Source organism: Myodes glareolus, chromosome 15 (genome assembly GCF_982192425.1).
Source record: "Myodes glareolus chromosome 15, mMyoGla1.1, whole genome shotgun sequence".
NCBI classification, from domain to species: domain Eukaryota; kingdom Metazoa; phylum Chordata; class Mammalia; order Rodentia; family Cricetidae; genus Myodes; species Myodes glareolus.
The window spans coordinates 21,261,949-21,282,132 of NC_142040.1; positions in this window are offsets into that span (position 1 = coordinate 21,261,949).

The window sequence follows — 20,184 nt, forward strand, 5'->3', positions numbered from 1 at the left end:
TTACCCTGTGATAGACTCTGGGCTTTTGTAAGGAGCTGCTCAGCCAAGTTGTAGATCAAACTCCAAGGGTTGGGGATAGAGGACATTGGAGAGGGCAGTGTGGGAAAAGAATATAGAAATAGAAGAGCAAACTATAATAATGTGTAAGTATGAAATGCCGTATACTTAAGCCTATCACTCAAAAATTAATTTAAAGATGATAAAGCACAGGAAAATGAAAGATTCCCTGCATACTTGGTTACTTGCTTCTCAATCGAAGTCAGCAAAGATTTCTACATCATATACTGGCCCCTTCTTTCTGCTGCAACAATGGTCTGTGAAAGCCCATGAAGTTTTTTTTCCCTAGATCCAATCAGGTGGTCAAAACCTTGAGACGTGAAATGCGAGACTTCTTTTGTGATGTATTTCAGAAGTCTTGGGCTCAGCACTGGGATTAATCACTGCCAGGCATTCTGGGACAGAATTCAAGAGTGACCTAACCTTTGCGTGTCACCTGCAATTTAGACAGGAAAGCAACGCCCCTCCTCCAATCACGAGAGAGCTAGAGAGCTAAGCAATGCCCCTCCTCCAACCATGAGAGAGATAGAGAGCTAAGCAACGCCCCTCCGCCAAATCATGAGAGAGCTAGTGTCCGCGACTGAAAAACTGTTATATGGCACAGAACCTCTGCCCTCTTTGAAACACCACCAGAGGCTCCTTGCAGAAAGGATATGTGCAAGTGTGGAGCTGCCTCTCAAGTGAGAGCACACGGCAGAAAACTCTACTATTTCCTAACTGTCCTCAAGGCTCTTGCCACCTGCCTTTCTTCTATGGTTGCAGCTGTTTCTCCTTCTGAAATGCCTTGTCTTCACCGCCAAGCCCAGACCAGAATGTCTAACCGTATAACTCCACCCAGCCACCCATGATACCTAAAGAAATGGAGAAAGAGGAAAAAGAAGGAGAACTGTGCAGTAACTACTTCCCATCCTGGTCCTGGTAGCCTGACTCTGGGGATATAGTTTCAGCACACGTATGTCCTCTAAGTGAGTGGTTAACTACTGGCCTGTTTTAATGTTTGATTCAGGCCCCACCCCTTCCAGGAAGCCTCCACTCATGATGCCAGCGCAGAACAGCCTTCCTTGGAGCCATGTGATCCGCTCATTGGGTATCATACTGCCTTCTGTGACTCTGCTCTATCTTAGAAGCTCATTGGAGATAAAGCCCAGGCTTGGAGCCCTCCATTCTTAGGTCACCAGCATAGCATCTTGTACCTCGCCCACAGTGATCATTAAAAACATTTATCAGTTATCAGCTCCAGGCTGGAGAGGCAGATCTGACCCAAACTAGACCTGAGACGTGTGATTAACGGGAGAAAACCACTAGCATCCGGGGTAATAGAAACTTCTGTGACACCATAGCCCCACCAACGAAGTGAGCTGCATGAGGACAGGGCCAACATTAAGGGTACGACCCAGTTAAGACAATCTAGAAAAGTCCCTCACAGACATACTCAGGCGTTTATCTCCTAAGTAACTGTGTATCCTGTCAAGCTGACAATATTATGACAAATATAAAGGCTTTGAAAAGGATTTTTAATTGGGGGGGGGAGATCATCTCCTAAAAATATGCGTATATATTTGAAAACATACTCATTAGAGGGTCAGTATGTTAAAAAGGAGAATGGATCCTTTTCATCAGTGACTTCGGGAGCCCAAATTGTATTCAGTCTTGAATCAAAGGCAGATTAACGCCAAGCCTTAAGCAAATGAAAAGACTCTGTTAGTTAAGCAATGGAATGATTTTAGTTTTGTGTTGGTGGTAGCCTTTTACTCTGCATACTCACACATTTACGGGGACCACGACTCCCAACTGCACCACAAGAATTTTGATGGCTTTGCTTTGACCAGAAAAGAGTCTGCCTTCAGTCCAAGCGGCCCATCTAGTCTCTAGGGACTAAGAATACTCAAGGAGAATCTCCAGGCATAGACACTGTTCAAGAAGTGACCAAAAATAAGGGAAGGAACTGTCCAAGATGAAGGTGAATAAGGGGTCCAGGGATTAGAAAGGGAGGAGACAGGACTGCCTTGGAGACCAACGAACTTCTGGGATGAATTTTTAATCATTCATGAGTTACTTGAGTACCGGGCTTGCATTTGAATTGATTCCCTCTGTTCCCAAGGTCAATGGCATTTCACATTATACTTGCTCCTCTACAAGGAGAAAGAGCCAGGGTAAGGCTGCCTGCCAGGGATCTCATCTACTCTCCAAGCTAAGCCCCACACTTTCAGGACTGACATAGAGCTGGCCAGCCAGGCAGGAATCACCAAAGAAAACTCTACAGAGGAGCCTCTCTGCTCGGGAACCACCTGGGGTGCCTGTTCCATCAGCAACTCTCAGATTTCTCTGATTCAAGTGATAGCTTGTTTGCACACAGAAGAACAACATTCCCTGAAGCATCCCCACCCTACAGCAGCAGGAAGGGTCCTCAGGTCAGAACATCTGATTAGAAACAAATGAAGAAAACAAACATTCAAGCATCCCACTGGTTGGTGTGCTCCCTCTCTCTGATAGGTCTGGGGATCCTCTCTGCTCAATGGATTCTGAACCCTGAGAAAGAATCTCTATGAATCCCAACACCGGGTCTTTCTTCCTTCCCCAATGACCCCCAATCTCCTTCAACTCTTTCCTTTTAATTCACTAAGCATCTACTCTGAGAGGTCAAGCTAAGGGGCTGTAAGAAGAGTCAAAGATGCCACACCTATGTACTATATGCTCTTGTATCCAAGCCCATTCAAAGGCAGTCTTTGCTGAGCCTGATGACATGCTGAAGCAGGAGGATTACAAGTTTTAGCCTAGCTGGAGATGCATAGCAAGATTCTGCCTCAAGATGGGTAATGGTGGCGCACGCCTTTAATCCCAGCACCAGGGAGGCAGAGGCAGGCAGAGTTATGTGAGTTCAAGGTCAGCCTGGTCTACAAGAGCTAGTTACAGGGCAGGCTCCAAAGTCACAGAGAAACCTTGTCTCAAAAAACCGAAAAAGAAAAAGAAGAAAGAAGAAAGAAAGAAAGAAAGAAAGAAGGGAGGGAGGGAGGGAGGGAAGGAAGGAAGGAAGGAAGGAAGGAAGGAAGGAAGGAAGGAAGGAAGAAAGAAAGAAAGAAAGAAAGAAAGAAAGAAAGAAAGAAAGACAAACAAAAAGCAAGCAAACAAAAAAGATTCTGCCTCAAAAACAAAACAAGCAAAAAACTAGCTGGGACATAGCACAATGATAAATCTCTTGCCTGACTTGCTCATGGTCCTGAGTTTCATCCTCCATGCAGGATAAAGAAGAAAAGCCAATCCTTACAGCAACCTTGTGAGACAGATGTTATCATAGCGATTTGAGATGGAGGACTAAAGCAGAGAGTCAGCAAGGTGCCCACTAAAGCTCAGGGGAAAGTAGAAAATTGGGGCTTTCCATCCAGAGGTGTTTGCTTTAATTAATAACAGCTAGCAGGCGTTGAGCGCTTACTATAGGTCACACGGCATTAGAGGCTCTCTGCATAAACTCCCAGCGATCCTACAGAGTGAAACTTTGGCTCCTTGCCTGCATTTGCTGATGAGGAAACTGAGGCAAAAGGGATAAAGTACCTTCTCTGAGACCACAGTGTTATGTGATGTGGATGTACTGGAAGTCAGGCCAGAAGTCTAGACCAAGGCTTCTTAACCCTTTTCTGCTTGGGTACAATGAATCTTGTTCTGTCCTGCCAGCCAGTTCCCAAATAATGTCACAGAGACGTCTTACTAATTATGAAAGCTCGGCCTTAGTTTAGGCTTGTCCCACTAGCTCTTAGGACTTAAATTAATCCATTTATTTTAATCTATGCTGTCACATGGCTCAGGTACCTCTGCTCTGTACCATATGTCTGACTTCTTTAGAGTCCCACTGGAGTCTTTCATGGGCCTAGATTCCTACTTCCTCTCTCTGCCCGGAAGTCCCACCTATACTGCCTGCCTAGCTATTGGCTGTTCAGCTTTTTAATATACCAATGTCAGCAGTATATTTTCACACACTATGCAAATATCCCATAACACTTGGGAGTGCTTTTCACCTGAAAAATATGTGTATGTGTACAGGTGTGTGTGTGGGGGGGGGTGCACATGGATGTGGACATGTGTGCATGTGCCTGTGGAAGCCAGAGATCAACCTCAAGTATCATTCCTCAGTGGCCTGGAGCTTCCCAAGTAGGCTAGGCTAGCTGTCAGAAACCTCCATGATCCTGTCTGCTCCTGTGTGGTGCTGGGGTCACAGGCTTGTGCCTCCATAGTGCCGGGGTCACAGGTGTGAGCCTCAGTGGTGCTGGAATCACAGGTATGTGCTGCTGTGGATGGCTATTCCATGTGTAATCTGAGGATGAACTCAGACTTTCATGATCACCTTACAAGCACTTCACTAACTGAGCTATCTTTCTAGGCTCCTGATATTTTCCAGAGTTGACTGATATTTTTATTTAGAATGACCAGCATTGACAATTTCATTCCTCATAAGTCTATAGAACAAAACACCAAAAGCCCTTTCAGAAACTGATGAAAATTCTATCCTAATCCCAAATCAAAATTCCTTTAATGATTTTTCATGAAACTCAGTTTAGCAGTTCAAACAGTAATTTTAAAAATCAAACATTAGAAGACAATACACTTCGAAGTTACACTAAATTGGTATATGGTAAGGAATGGTGGCAGGAAGATGCTGTCTTTGCTTTCTTTAATTAAACCCTCATGTTTCTATGAGAGCGGAAAACGCCATGCACAGAATGAAAACACTGAGTTTGAGAACACACGGCATGCAGGAATCTGAGTGAAGGTGTTGCGGAGAGCATTCCTTGCTGATGCATGGCATTTTCTTACCTGACCTCTGAGCAATTGGAGTCCGGACCTGGTCATACTAATTCCCAGTCTTCTCTGTTCTGTGTGTCTTGCTTTTCCCAGGGTGGGTAAAGAAAGTCTTCGGTAACAAGATGGGACATGTGGCATAATGCAAACTGAAGTAATGCCCTTGTAGGCTCAGGGGACTTTTAAAATGCATGAAAAGCAAGAATCTCCATAGGAACTGCACTCTGTTGCTCACTGTCAGGAGAATATGTAAATCTTAGAGCAGGCAGATTTTTGTTAACATGAGAAAATGTTTAAGTGAATAAAGCTGCATTGCTATCTATCTGCATGTGTACTGCTATCTGCATGTGCACTGCCATCTGCGTGTGCACCATCAACTGTGTGTGCACTGTCATCTGTGTATGCACTGCCATCTGCATGTGCACCACTATCTGCATGTGTACTGCTATCTGCATGTGAGTTCACTGATAGAAAAAGATGCAGGCAATATGAAAGAAATGAATGTACAGTCCTTAAAAAGAGCTTTTTGATTTTTCCAACATTATCGTGTGCACATTTGTGTGTATATGTGTTCATGTACTCTGTGTGCACAGGTATGTGCCTCTGCATGTGAAGACCTGAGGTCAACCTTGGGCATCATGTCTCAGTAGCTATCTACCATGCTTCTTTTGTTTGTATGATTTTGAGACTCTGCCATTGGCTTGGAGCCCACTGACTACTCTAGGCCAGTGGTTTTCAGTCTACACCTTGGGGATCCTATATCAGACATCCTACATAGCAGATAATTATATTATGATTCATAACAGTAGCAAAATTACAGTTATAAAGTAGCAACAAAATGATTTTCTGGTTGGTGTCATCATGACATGAGGAACTTGAGGAACTGTATTAAAGGGGGGCACATTAGGAGGACTGAGAACCACTGGTCTAGGTGTCTTGCCAGTGAGCCCCAGATCTACTTGTCTCTACCTCCCCAGCACTAGGATTACAACCATGTGTCACCCCACTCAACTCTTCTTAGGAGGGTTCTTGGGCTTGAACTCAAGTCTTCTTGCTTGGAAGGTAAGAAACTCACTGACCGAGTCACCTCCACGATCCCCTTTTAATGTTTCCAGTCAGGCAACAACAAAGAAAAATCTTTTCCCAATTTAGCATAGTTCAAAGGTTGGTTTTGTTTTTGTTTTGAGACATTCTTTAGCCTTGGCTAATTAAAATTTTGAAGCCAAGGATAACCTTGAAATTCTGATCCTCCAGCTTCTACCTTCCGAGTACTGGGGTTACAGGTATGTGGGTATGTGCCACCATGCCCGGTTTATAGGGAACCGGAAGACCAAACTAAGGGCCTCCTGCATGCTAACAAACATGCTACATACTCTGCCCACTTCTTAGTTAGGGGTTTTCATTGCTGTGAAGAGACAATATGATCACAGCAACTCTTATAAGGAAAACATTTAACTGGGGTGGCTCCCTCACAGTTTTAGAGATTCAGTTCATTATCATCATGGTGGGGAGTATGGCGGCATGCAGGCAGATATGGTGCTAAGAGCTGAGAGTTTTACATCTTGCAGGCAAGAGGAAGTTGACTGTCACACTGAGGGAAGCTTGAGCAAAAGAGACCTCAAAGCCCGCCCCTGCAGTGACACATTTCCTTCAACAAGGCCACACCTCCTAATGGTGCCACTCCCTTTGGGGGCCATTTTCTTTCAAACCACCACAGTCCCCAGAGAGATTGTCTAGCATCTCCCACCCGGGAAGCTCAGTGACACCAGTGTTCTGACATTGTCCTCAGAAGTCTGTATTCTGCTGGGGGCTGACTTTGAAGTCTTTTCTCAAACCCTGGCACAGTCCTGGAAAAACCCTGCCTGGCGAACATTTGAAGCAGGCTGAGGTCTGTGCTATGTGCACCCCTATGGTTCCTGTCAATTCCTTCCAGTATGAGGAAGCTTTGCGCTTGTAAACTAGAGGCAGTCTCAGAGCCACTCCACATGAGATACTCCTTACGCTGAAAAGTTAATTCTGTTGCCTCCGGCAACTAACACTGGCATCACCTCGCCTTTCCCATGCTTTGTGTATGGCACTATGTGTTACGTATGAACAAACAGCTTTGCCGCCCTTCAGTCTCACTCTGCCACAACGGATGCAGCTTGATTCAACACGGCAACCAACCTCTAAAAACTGCGGCCCCTCAAGGTATGGTGCTGTGTCAAAGAATACTTTCAATGATTACCTAGACAGAATATTATATTTATTCCTCTCTCCAAGTACATAACTGTGTGCAGCAAACACTCAAACACTCTCACAGCAAACATGAGCACACAACTCTCATCTACTGAGTCATACGTACAGGCAATGAGCAAAATTATATAGCAAACCATGCTGGTGTCCAGTCCCAGCGCTCAGAAGGCTCAGGCAGGAAGATGGAGGGTGACAAGCCAGCTGGGGCTACACAGTCAGTTCCCAAATCCATTCTTCTCATTAATTTTTTAAGCTTTAGAATATTATTCTTTTCTTACTTTTATTCTTTGAGATTACAATTATGCAATTTCCCCCTCTAAAGCCTGCCATATGCCCCTCCTTGCTCTTTCAAATTCATGACCACTTCTTTTGCTAATTGTTGTTGCATGTATATATGTATTTACATATACACGTATATTCCTAACTATAACCTGCTCAGTCTGTCTAGTGTTATGTGTATGTGTGTCTTCAGGGCTGACCAGTGGTACTGGATAACCAACTGGCATGCTTGTCCCTGAGGGAGAAAGACTTGATCCTGCTTTCGGTATTCCTCAGTCGCCAGCAGCACCTTGTGTAGGGCTGGGGTCTTATGAGCTTTGCTCCTTTCGTGTTACCATGCTGGCTGGTGTTTTCCTTGTTCAGCTCACAGCTGAGCAATCAGATTGTGAGGCTTTGTGGACGAAGCTTCTGACATCGCTAGGAGACACGATCTCACAGCAAACCCCCTGATCCTCCGGCTCTTACCGTCTTCCCACGCCCTCTTCCACAGTGTTCCCCAAGCCTTAGGTGGGAGAGCTGTACTGCAGATGTGTCCAAAACTGCACTTTGACCGGTTGTGGTTTCCTTTAACAACCTCTATCTGTTGCAAAGAGAAGTTTCTTTGATGAGGGACAAGGACTACACTTATCTGTGGGCATAAGCACAAATATTTAGATTGTAGTTAGGGATTATGCTGATTTAGTAAAGTGTTTGTAGGCTTGCCTCCAAGATCCATGACTTCACTAGCCCTGAGAGTTGGCTAGGTTTCCACTACCACACACAACTTCTCCATTTTTTTTTCAAGACAGGGTTTTACTGTTCAGCTCTGGCTGTCCTGGAGCTCTCTCTGTAGACCAGGCTGACCTCGAACTCACAGAGATCTGCCTACCTCTGCCTCCTGAGTGCTGGGATTAAAGGTGTGCGCCACCACTGCCTGGCTACAACTTCCCTCTTGTTCCATGGGTCTTAAGCCCAACTAGAGAGCTGTTGGTTACTGCTAAGGTATACATGCCACTACTGCACCTTTAGGGTTATCATGTCACACTGGTCTTTGCTATGGTTCATAGGCATCATAGCGGGGTAGCACTGTTGGTTGCTTCCCTCTTGGAAACTTGCATGATGCCTTCAGTTACCATGAAGGCTAATCTCGGAGAGGGACAGTTAGGTCAGTTCCAGCCCATGGGATCTGTAAGCCCTGTGCCTGTGAAGTACATTGGGCTTCAGCAATAGGGACTTACCTTCTCCTGGGAACAACCAAGGTCAATAGCAATCGTCTGTAATGTTTTGGGAGTCTCATGGACAACCCTAACCAACAACTCAAAAGTGAACTCTGCATGCCTGTTTTTGGAGTTTATGTTAGATAGTCTTTGTCTCTTGGAGGAAGAATTATTAGCCTGGAAGAGATATTTTATTTAAATTATATATGCATATTTGTATACAGGTAGTGATTAATATTAACTTTTTCAGACATACTGCTATTTCTTCTTCTGCATTTCTCCCTCTCCGTGCCTATTTAGAGTCCCACTTCCCTATTTTCCCATCAGAGCTCTTGTATCCTGCTATTCCCTCTCTTTTGTTCCCCCATCCCTGTAACCCAGTCATGGTCCCTTTCTACTTCCTAGTTTCTGCAGTAACCCCAGGATATGTACTCATAGCTGAAGGTTTGGAAGTAGGAGCCTCTGATGATGGAGAACACATGGCATTTGCCATTCTCACTCAATGCACTCCTTTCTAATTCAATCTGCAAAGTCCATGATGACATTTTTCTTAACATCTGCATATTATTCTATAGTGTATATACATTTGTATTATTCATTCATTCATTGGTTGAAGACATTTGTTCCTATTTCCTAGCTACATAGCAGCAATGAACATGGCTGAGCAAGCATGGTGAAGCAGGATATTGAGTCCTTTCACATACATGTCAAGGAGTGACATACATGTCTCAGTGGTAGAGCTGAGTAATATGGGAGATTTCGTTTTAGCTTTTTGAGAATTCTCAGCTGCGGCGCCTGCACTATGGGATGGTACACTTGCTGGGAACTAGGCTGGAGATTTGAAAACGCACACACAGAGACAGAGACACGGGGACATGGGTCATCCTTGAAACAAGAATCCCAACTTTTTGGACTCCAGGGAAGCTTATATAGGGATCCTTAACTGATAGCTACACCCCAGCTCTTGGGATTTTTCAGTTGTAAAACCCACCAGAAACCACTCCCCTGCCATCAGGAACTCATGAGGGTCTCGTGCTCAGAGCAGCTGCAGGCACAGGAAACTAGTTGTCTCACTTCAGCAGACAAAGGGTCTGAGGCAGGCAAAGAAAGTCAGGGGGCCAGGGGTCTGCAGCCCCCAACACTCGGCTCCACCATAGAACCACATTCCTGATTTCTTGTGTATTTGTTTACTTATTTTACTTTTTATTCTGAGACACAAGCTCTTCCTAATTCCCACAGGCTAACCACGAATCCCTCTGTAGTTGAGGCTGGCTTTGAATTTGCAAGCCTCCTGTCTCAGCCTCCCTAATAGCTAGAATTATAGGCCTGCCCCACCAATCTTGACTTAGCTGTATTTTAGTTTATAATTCTGTGGCTTCTGACACATTCACAGGGTTATGTCATCATTACCACTAAGTTCAGACTATTTTAGCATCCAAATAAAAAGCTCATATGCATTCAGCAGCAATGTCCTCCTCCTCTCCCCCAGCCCTGCTAACCGACAGTTTGCTTTCTGTCTGTAGAGGTCTGCTCTTTCTAGACATGCCATATAGAGCTGATACAGGCTGTGTATGGAGGTGTATACTTGAAATCACAGCACTATGGAGACTGAGGTGGGAGGAGTACCATAAAGGGGTCAGGCCAGCTTGTGCTACATCACAAGTTCCATGCTAGTCAGAACTCTACAGCAAGATCTTGGCTCAAAATACAAAAAATAAAATAAAACAAATTAAAATTCTTGTATAACTGTGGCCACATGTAGCTTACTTTTTAGTTGCTTTTCTGTTACTATGAGGTGACACCATGACCAAGGCAACTTGTGACAGAAAGAGCTTGTTGGGGCTCATTGGTTTAGCGGGTTAGAGGCCATGATGATCGTGGCAAGGATCATGGTGACAGCAGGCATGCAGGCATGGTGCTGGCACAGTAGCTGAAGGCTTACATCCTGATTCACAGGCAGAGAGAGACAGCTGACTGGGAATGGCATGGGCTTTTGAAACTTCAAAACCCACCCCCAGTGACACACCTCTGCTAACAAGGCCACACCCCCTGATCCTTCCCAAGCAGTTCCACCAACTGGGGACCAAGAACTCAACTATGTGAGCACGAGGGGGTCATTCTCACTCAAGTCACCACAGCAAACACACCTGAAGTTGGTATGGTGTCTAGGCTGGTCTTGAACTCACAGAGACCCAGATGTGGGCATGCACCACCATACTTGGCTTTGGTTCACTTTCTACATGCTGTGATGTAGAAATCCAACTTACTCTTCAACTTTAAAGACATTTTCTAATTGTGAGAGATTGACTACCAGTGTCAGTACTGATATTGAAAGACACTTGGCCGACCCTTTGGTCTCTGCTGGAGCTTCTTACTCAGCAAATCTATTTCATAATCATGTTTTCTCAAGATATGAATAACGTGAATTTTATTTATGAAAAATAAGAGCAAAATGACACTGTTTCTGTCTGTCTCTCTGTGTCTCTGTGTATGTGTGTCCTCAGGCATATAGAGGCCTGAGGTCAATCTTGGGTGTTATTCTTCATGAGCCAACCACTTTGTTTTTTGTTGGTTTGTTTGTTTCATGACACAGGGTTTTGTAGGGCCCATGGGTCTACCCCTGTTCCCAGGGTTCATTTTGAGGACAGTTTCTGGCCAGCCAGCGTTTCCTGTTTGTTCCGGTGCTCCCTCTGCCATGCCTGGTGATTAGCTATAGGGCATTGTTGACTCCACCTTGGGCGTGGTAATTTTCCACCTGTCTGGGGGGTATTCCATTGTGCAGCAGCTAGGTATATAAGGTTTTTCTTTTGATTGGCCCAGGTCTCTTGTGTGTTCATTCAATCTCCAGGCCCTTGCCCGGCTCATATACTGTACAGTGGCCCGTGAACTGTACCAAGAGAGTAATGCAGGCGTTACGGGGTTTCTCTGTGTGACAGCTCTAGCTATACTATAACTTGTTCTGTAGGCTAGCTGGCCTCAAACTCTGCCTCTGCCTCCTCAGTGCTTGGGATTAAAGGCATGGGCTACCACCTCCTGGTCTACTTTGTGTTTTGAATGAGAAGGTTTTTCATTGGCCTGGCCAATTCACTTGCCAAGTAGGCTAGGCTGGTCAGCCAGTAAGTCCAAGGGATCCACTTATGTCTGCCTCCCCAGCATTGGATTACAAGGAAGTGTCCCCATACCTGGCTTTTTTCATAGCTTCTGGGGCTGGAACTCAGGTCTTATTGCCTGCAGGACAACACATTATCAACTGAGATAGTTTCTTACTATCTCAAAACAAACTTTTAAAAACACTCTGCTGACATCCACTTGGCACACAGAATATTTGGTGACGTGACTTTCTTTGAACAATGGCCTACCATTAAGTCATGGTCCTATCCAGAGCAGGGGCAACAGTCTGTGGGGTAGGAAGTTTGCGGTTTTCTCTGTTTCATGATCTCAGCTGGCTCAAGGTAGTAATGGAACCCCTGCTTATGCCTTTCCAGATGCTATAAATGATTGCTAGTTAGTTTTGCAAAGTTCGTGAGATATAATAAAGCTGAATTAATTAAACTCATATATAGTGGATATGCATAAAACTGAATTCATTTGCATTCATAAGCATTAAATGCCCTATTTTATTCTATTAGGGAAGTGAAGGAAATTAATGCATTCTCTCTAAGTCGCTTCATGAGCCTGTTCCTTGAAAATCACAGCGCAATTTACCACCCATCTCTTCCTTCACAGCCTTAGCCGGATGCTGCCATTGTTAGAGAGAAGCAGGAGCAAGCTTCCTCCTTTGGCAATGCTGTGCTCCTGGGAGCTTTGGCGAGTGCTCCAGGCTGAGAGAAAGAGGCTCCACTTCTGGGTCACTGCCACCATCAAACAAAGATTGAACAAATTGTTTTTCAGATTTGCAGTGTTTCCCCCAAATTCCTCTTGTGTTATCAGTAAACACCAAGTTGCTTTTCCTTGTGAGGGCTCTGGGGAAGAAAAGCACTTTACTCTTGTCTGTTTTTGACCAGGCATATAGTGGTGTTTTCCTTCTCAGGCTGAAAGTGCCTGCTTTCTATCAGGTCAAAGAGAGTTCAGGTTTCTAAGGGAACTCTGAACACACAGAACCCTACAGCACAAGTCAGAGATGTTCTCTGAGGGGACTTTTATTTTTAGGATATTTTTATTGATTATTTTTTTCCTGTTAATTTTTATCTCATCAGCAATCCATAAACGCATTAAAACTTTAGATTGGCATGAGAATCGATACTTCTGTTAGGGCTTGATGGCTTTTTCTCATTTCTAAAGCAACAAAGGTTTCTAAAGTCCCTTGGGGCCAGTGAGAGGGCTCATCAGGTAAAAGTACTTGTGGCTAAGCCTGCTGACCTGACTTCCATTCCCTCAGTACTGGTGGTGGAAGGAGGAAGCCAACTCCCTTAAATTGTCTTCCAACACACACGTGCACACACTCACACACACACATGCACATATGCACACACACATACCGTATGCATGTATGCACATACACCACACACACCACATGCATGTACGCACATACCCCCACCACACAGGCACATGTACACACAACACACACACACACCTCACATTCACACACATGCACACATACACACACCATATGCACATGCACACACATCACACACACGTGCACACATGCACACTCACAACATACCCACCAGAACAGGTTATAAACTGAAACTTTCTCCTGGAATCCAGGTGTCAGAAACCCCTCTTTGGTACGAGATTGGAGAACTGGACCTGGTTTCGCTCTTGTTGCTATCCATACCAAAGACAAGCCTTTGCTACTGGAAGAAACCAACAGCCGCCTCACAGCCCCAGGCTGCAATGATGTCACCTGGCACTGATGAACTGTACTGAATGCTTTTCAGTCAAATGAAGAATGTCAGATGATCACAAGAAGGAAGTTTCTCCCAGGAGAACGTAGAAACCCAGGCTCTACCAGAAGCTGGGAGTCTTTAGAAGTCGCTCCAGGTTGTACTGACTCAAGTATAATGGCCGAGTGTTCTAGGGACACTGACGCACTGGTGTGGTCTGAATCTGCCCTCCGTCCAGGAGGGAGGCTTCCATTTTACATATCCCAGGGCCCATAGCATGATCTGGTGTCCGCTTAGGGACAGCTAGGTTCCAGTCAACAAGACCCCACAAGAATGGCATCATTGACTATGTTTGTTATCCCCATAGCTGGCACATCCTGCCACGCAAACATAGCCTGGTCTAATACGTGATGCCATCACTCTGGACAACCCCTCCCATACTGTCCTTCCAGGTATTATTGTCTCTACTGGTCACTTTGGCTTCACCCCAAGCTTCGGGAAAAGAGGCCTCCATTTTCCATCTTGTTCCCCCTCATTCTGTCTCTCTTCTAGAAGCCAGGGAAATCTTTCTAGACAAACCCAGATCATTCCTACCATTTAACATTTTCAATAGCTCCCAAGAACTCTCTTACTTCAAATTTCTTCTTGGTGTCAGGCTTGGGAGCTCATGCCTTGAATCCCAAGAGGAGACTTGCTCTGAGTTTGAGGCTAGTATGCTCTTCAAAGTGAATTATGGGTCAGCCTGGACTACGGAGTAAAATGCTGCCTTAAAAAGGCATGTGACTGGCCAGGTTTTTGTTTCTCTACTTCCAAACCAACACTTGCTATTATTTTCTTTATTTTAGTCATTCTGGTGCTGTTAGTATGTTATTTCTCTGTAGATTTGGTTTGTGCTTCTCTGACAATTAGTGAGATTCCTTTTCCTATGTTATTATTGGCCTTTTCCATATCTTCTTGCAGAAGTATCTATTCCTAGCCTTTACTCATACTTAACTGACTTGTCTTTTTATTCTTGATTTGTAAGGGTTCTTTCTCTGTTCTGATTTCAAGTTCTTTGCTAGAGAAATAGTTTAAAAATTATTGGCATCCATTCTGTGGGTTTTTGTCAATTTCTTGATGGTGTCCCTTGTTATACATAATTTTCAGTTTTGAGTAGACTTCGATGGCTTTTTTCTTTGAGCATTATTCTTCTGGTCATATCTAAGAAATTAAGGCTTAATCCAAGTCATACACATTTGCTTTTGTATGTTCTTCTATGAGTTTTGGCGTAGTTTCAGCCCCACAGCTGAGGACTGGTAATGCATTTTGAGCTAATTAGGGGTGGAACAAGAGAAGGACATTCATATTCTTCCTTTGGCATATGTCTGTCCAGCACTTCAGGTTCACTTGTTGGTTAGGCTGTCTCTTTGCAACCAAAGTGGACTAATGTGCTTCTTAAAAATTGTTGAGCGTAAATGTGGGCATCTGTTTCTGGACGCTTGATCGTCTCTCAGTGACTTGAGTGTCTCTTCATACCCTCTATGCCTTCAGCATCATTTCCTTTGGAAAGCAGTATGGTAAAGTCATGTGACTGGCAAGAAGGAAGGGATGACTGCTTGAACCCCGAGGGGGGAAGATCTCTCTGGGAAGTACAGGTGAGTGTCAAAGGGGGAGCACAAACCAGCTGCCCTCAGGCAGGATCCTCCAAATAAAACTGCCCCTTTTTCATGATTGGCTGCTCTACATGGTGAGTTACCACGGGGCTTGTGAACTGCTGACTGCCTCTCAAAAGGAAGGGTTAGGGGAGGGTCCTAGGCCCCTCAGCTGAGTTTCTATCTACTTCTCCCAGCTGTTTGTATGATTGGGCAGAGGTGAGGGTGGGGTGAGCTGGGGTGGCGGGGGGTCCCCGGAAGGGCTGGAATTTACAGGCTCTGTCTGGTCTGTGCAGCTCTGGGGAAGCTGTCGGTACAGGCCTTTCAGTAAGGCTGCCTTAGGGTCATCCATACCTGCATCCTACCCCCTCACTAATGATTCCTCAGGGTGAACTCTGGTACAATATTAACCTTGGTGTGCTGTTCAGACTGTATAAGGAGGGGCGGACATTAATTCATCTCCCAGTGGAGAAAATCTGAAGGCTTGTAATAGGCACATCCACATACATTGTAATAAAATAATCCCATGCAGAAAGTAGTGCTTTCCTTATTTCAAAGTGAGGAGATTCCAGGCGGGGTGACGAACACCTTTAATCCCAGCACTCAGAGGCAGAGGCCGACAAGATAGTCCTTTGTAGTTCAAGGGCAGTCTAGTCTGCATACTGAGACCTTGTCTCAAAGTGAAACAAAGTTAAGAAAACTGAAGTTTGGAGAGGTTAGCTAATGAACCTAAAATTGTTTGGTAGCTGATGGAGGAGGTGACATTTACTTATACTCAGCCACAAAACTCCAAAGTTCGTGATACTTTCTTTTCGAGGATGTTTTCTTTCTGTCTGCCTAGAAAACACGTCTGTCAAGCTGCTGTGACTTGAATTCTTGACTCTCGTGTAGTCGATTATTATAAAGTAGTCCCACATAGCTCAGAATGAAGTATAATAATAATAATTTATTATTATTTATAATAATAATGTATAATAATCCAGCAGCCAATGGGGCTGTGTACGTTTCTACATCTATATATAGTTATATAACAATATATATTTTATATATATATATATAATATGTGTACGTGTAGCCACGCCCAGAGTGAGCTAATATCTTAAAGGCTATTGGCTGAAGGAGTTCCCACAACACCTCCCCCTTTTGTCTAAATAAAAGAGTTCTAAGTCTAATACAAAACTATATACAATAAGAACAAATATCAAGCACATAAATTAGAATTGCAACCTGCATAAGCAATATCAAGCAAGAAACATATGCTAAATGTTTTAATAGTTATCCTATCCTAAGGAATCTAAGTCTTATATTAGAAATGGCTTGGCTAAGTCATGAGAAGAAAGTAACTATGACTATCTAGTCTTCAACCCCATCAAAGACCTGAGGCGGAAATAATATTACTTAAGTAAACAGGAAGTACAATCAAGCAACTTCCAAAAGGTGCAATAAATGATAGAGACAACTGGCTACCTGGGCAATCACCTAAAGTCTCATTTGCAGTGTTGGAGCAATCAACTTTGGCTAAGGCCTAGAGTAACTGACAAACCATTTTCAAAGGCAGGAAAATTTTAAAACTATCTTACCTTGTCTTGGCAAGTTTTGGCAGTCTTTTTTCTTGTATCCTGCTTTGTCCAGTCTGGACATTGTGCATTTTGTCAGTGGTCGATTCATGGGCAGTTCCTTGCCCAAAGGCCAGTTTTGCCAAGAAGAAAACAAGCTCCAAGTGGAGTGTCTTCAATGTCCAACATTCTCTTGGGAATAGATCGGTGCTGCCAGGAGCAATCGTGTGTCTCACGTCAATAGAACCCTAAGCTATTTAAATGTCTTTTTTTTTACAGTTCTTTGAAGTGGTTGAAGATTACTATCTATGCAGAATACAATCTCTGTGTATCTAAAGAACCTGATTAGTCTAACTGTGAGCATGACAAACATGAATGACTATTGATCTATATTTCCTAGTATGTATATAGCTTAAAGACTAAGACTTCATATTAGAATATTAAACAGTTTTTAAACAAATGTGCAGCAAATGAGGACAATGACTTCAAAGTGTAAATAATGTATACGTATCTTGATCAGATGTAGAAATGTATAGTGCAATATGATAAATATAGAAATATGCATGTAATATGACAAAATAACTTTGCATAGGTGTACAAATATTATAAACAGAAGTAGGAGCATATTTAATATAACAAATATAATTTGAATTTGTATCAATATACAAGAATCTAAACCAATGTAAATTATCTATAAATAATAACTCACAAGTATTCACTTTATTACTCACTATTATTATTAGTATGAGTAAGCTCACACTAATCTACCTATTATCCCATCCAGTTTTAGAAAATGAAGAAGGCATTTGTAGTTTTTTTGAGTTGACCAATAAACTTATTTCACACAAAATTTAAAGGAAATACTCCTACAATAAAACTAGTTTTGTTTTCTTTCTTTTTTTTAAAAAAAAAATTTATTTATTATGTACACTGTTCTGTCTCCATGTATGTCTGCATGCCAGAAGAGGGCACCAGATTTTATTGTAGATGGCTGTGAGCCACCATGTGGTTGCTGGGATTTGAACTCAGGACCTCTGGAAGAACCGTCAGCGTTCTTAACCTCCGAGCCATCTCTCCAGCCCATAGTTTTGTTTTCTTGATGTTTCCCCACTGTCATCTGCTTTTCTAGGTCCTAATTCTGTGGTTTCTGTGGTTTCATTTATAGAACCTCAAAAGAGAGCAAGCATTATTTGGTGTAGTTACTGTAGCACAAGCTGTTCAGTTGAGAAAAGACTAGAAATAGTCCAATCCTCCGGCTTAGTTCTTGCTTTGATTGCCACCTCCCAAGGTTGTTCTGAAGTGGACATGGGTGGTGGTTGGTGACCGAGTTCTGGGAGAGGTGTAAATTTAAACCTGAGAAACATTTGTGAAATGGACGAGTAATGGTGCTATTTTGCATAGTTGCATAATGCAAGGCTCATTTGTCATCATTGTGTTTTCTTTTCTGAGGACACTAGAGTCTGGGGGAAAGTTATGTTTAGAGGATGTAGCTTCAGCCTCTTCAGCTGGACCAGAAAGGCCGTCTGGACCATTCTGTCGTTCCTGTTCATTTCTGCCTTCACTGCTGGAGGAAGAGTCTTGCTTCCCTGAGTAGAGGTTCTGCATCTACATATTTAGATTGTCCAGTTTCTAAGATGCGAGGATTCCCACGATTCAACTCCTTTTAGAAAGTCATTCAAGACAAAGTTTGTCTGCCTGGAGGAACAGCTAGAACCCTTCACTGGACTCTGAGAACTACACTGTAGATTGAATATGGGACTTGCGTTAAGTCTGAAAGACACAGACTGACATTTAATGCCTGGCTTTGGTAAACCAGGACACTGGCAAAAAGATCTCTTACCCTTTTCTATTATTTTAAGCAAGAAGAAAAATACCTGGGTCCCCTTAGAAACATGCAAAGTGCAAGCAATGACCTGAGATACTCAATATTTTTCCTACTAACAGGAGCTGATGTGTTCTCTATCTCTAGCACTAACTAGAGTAAGATGTTTAAATGAGTGATTACCACAAACAAATGGATCTGTTTTACAGATACATCAGTCTGCTTTACATTGTTATAACAAAATACCCAAGGCTGGATACTTTATTTAAAAGGATTATTTTGCTCCCAGGTATAAAAGTCCAAAAGCCTGATGTCACAGGGTCTAGGGACACAGGCCTGTAATCCTACTGAAGAGACTAAGGGCTGGTGTCACGAGGTCAAGGCCTCTCTGACCACAGAATGAAATTCAAGGCCAGTCTTGGCAATGTCTCAGAATAAAAGTAAAAAGAGCACTGGTCACATAGCTCAGTGGTAGAGCAGTTGTCTAGCATCCATGTGTAGGCTCACGAGAACCTACTAAACAGTATGTGACATTGCTCGCCTCTGGGGAGAGGCTGCATGGCTGAGTCATGTGGCAGATGGCAGATGGCAGTGGAGTATTCTAGGATGGATAACATTAACGTAGGAAGTCAGAGCGCAGGCAGAAAAGACATAGTGTGGCTTGCTCATTTGTAACACAGTAGACACTATGGTTGGGGGAGGAGGATGCACACTAGCCTTCATTTCTTACAGGAAAAAGTGCATACATGTGCACATATGTGTATATATGTATATATATAGGGAGAATGCATATATGTATAGGCATGTGTATGGGTATAACCTCCAATTTGAACATCTTATCTAAAAGGAGCATTTTCTTTTACTCCCCTTCCATTTCTTTTCCTAGAAACATAACCGCACAAATGTACCCCTGGGCTTCAGATTTGGAGATGGCTTAAAGATGTACACTAAAGATTTGTGTGTTGGGAGCTGGGAACCCAGTGTGGCAGTGTGAGAGGTGATGGAACTATTAAAAAATAATTAAGTCATTGGAGAGGTTATCCTCTGAAGGAATTAATGCAGGTACTATGCAATCTGCTTAGCTCACAAGAAAGATGATTCTGTCTGTCTGTCTGCCTGCCTGCCTGCCTGTCTGTCTGTCTGTCTGTCACTCTCTCTCTCTCTCTCTCTATATATATATATGTATAAATGTATGTATCTATACATGCATATACATACGTGTGTATGTAATGCATGTATGTGTATATACATATGCATATATGTGTATATATGTATACATGTATATTTATATTCATTTTGAGTCAGATTAAAGACATATACTTCACGTTGTAAAAAAAGCATTATCAATGTCTCATTTTTAGCCTTGTTACTGAATCATGACAGACATGCTTCTAAATTTCCCCTTAGGTACCAGTGAGGCTAAGAGTAGAGGTCTTGAAAGCAGCACATGCTTCCTAATAGCTGAGATAAAGTCTGGGAAGCACAAGCCAGGGACCAGATGTTCACAGTGTCGCGATTAGGGCTAGAATTCACCCCCCCGGGGGGGGGGGAGTCATGAGTACTGTTAGACAGCTAATCCCCGCAGGCTTCTGTATTTTTGTTCTTTCCTGAGAAAGGTTTGCAGTCCAAGAAAATGTCTGCAGGTGCTGCCGGTGAAGATTAGGAGTCACTCAAGAGCTGGCTAATTGGTCTTGCCAGTTACATGTTAACTGCTGTTAACTTGCTAGTTACATATTACTGAGCAGTTAAGAAGCCTACAGGTGTTTATGTGATAGATAACACAATACTGAA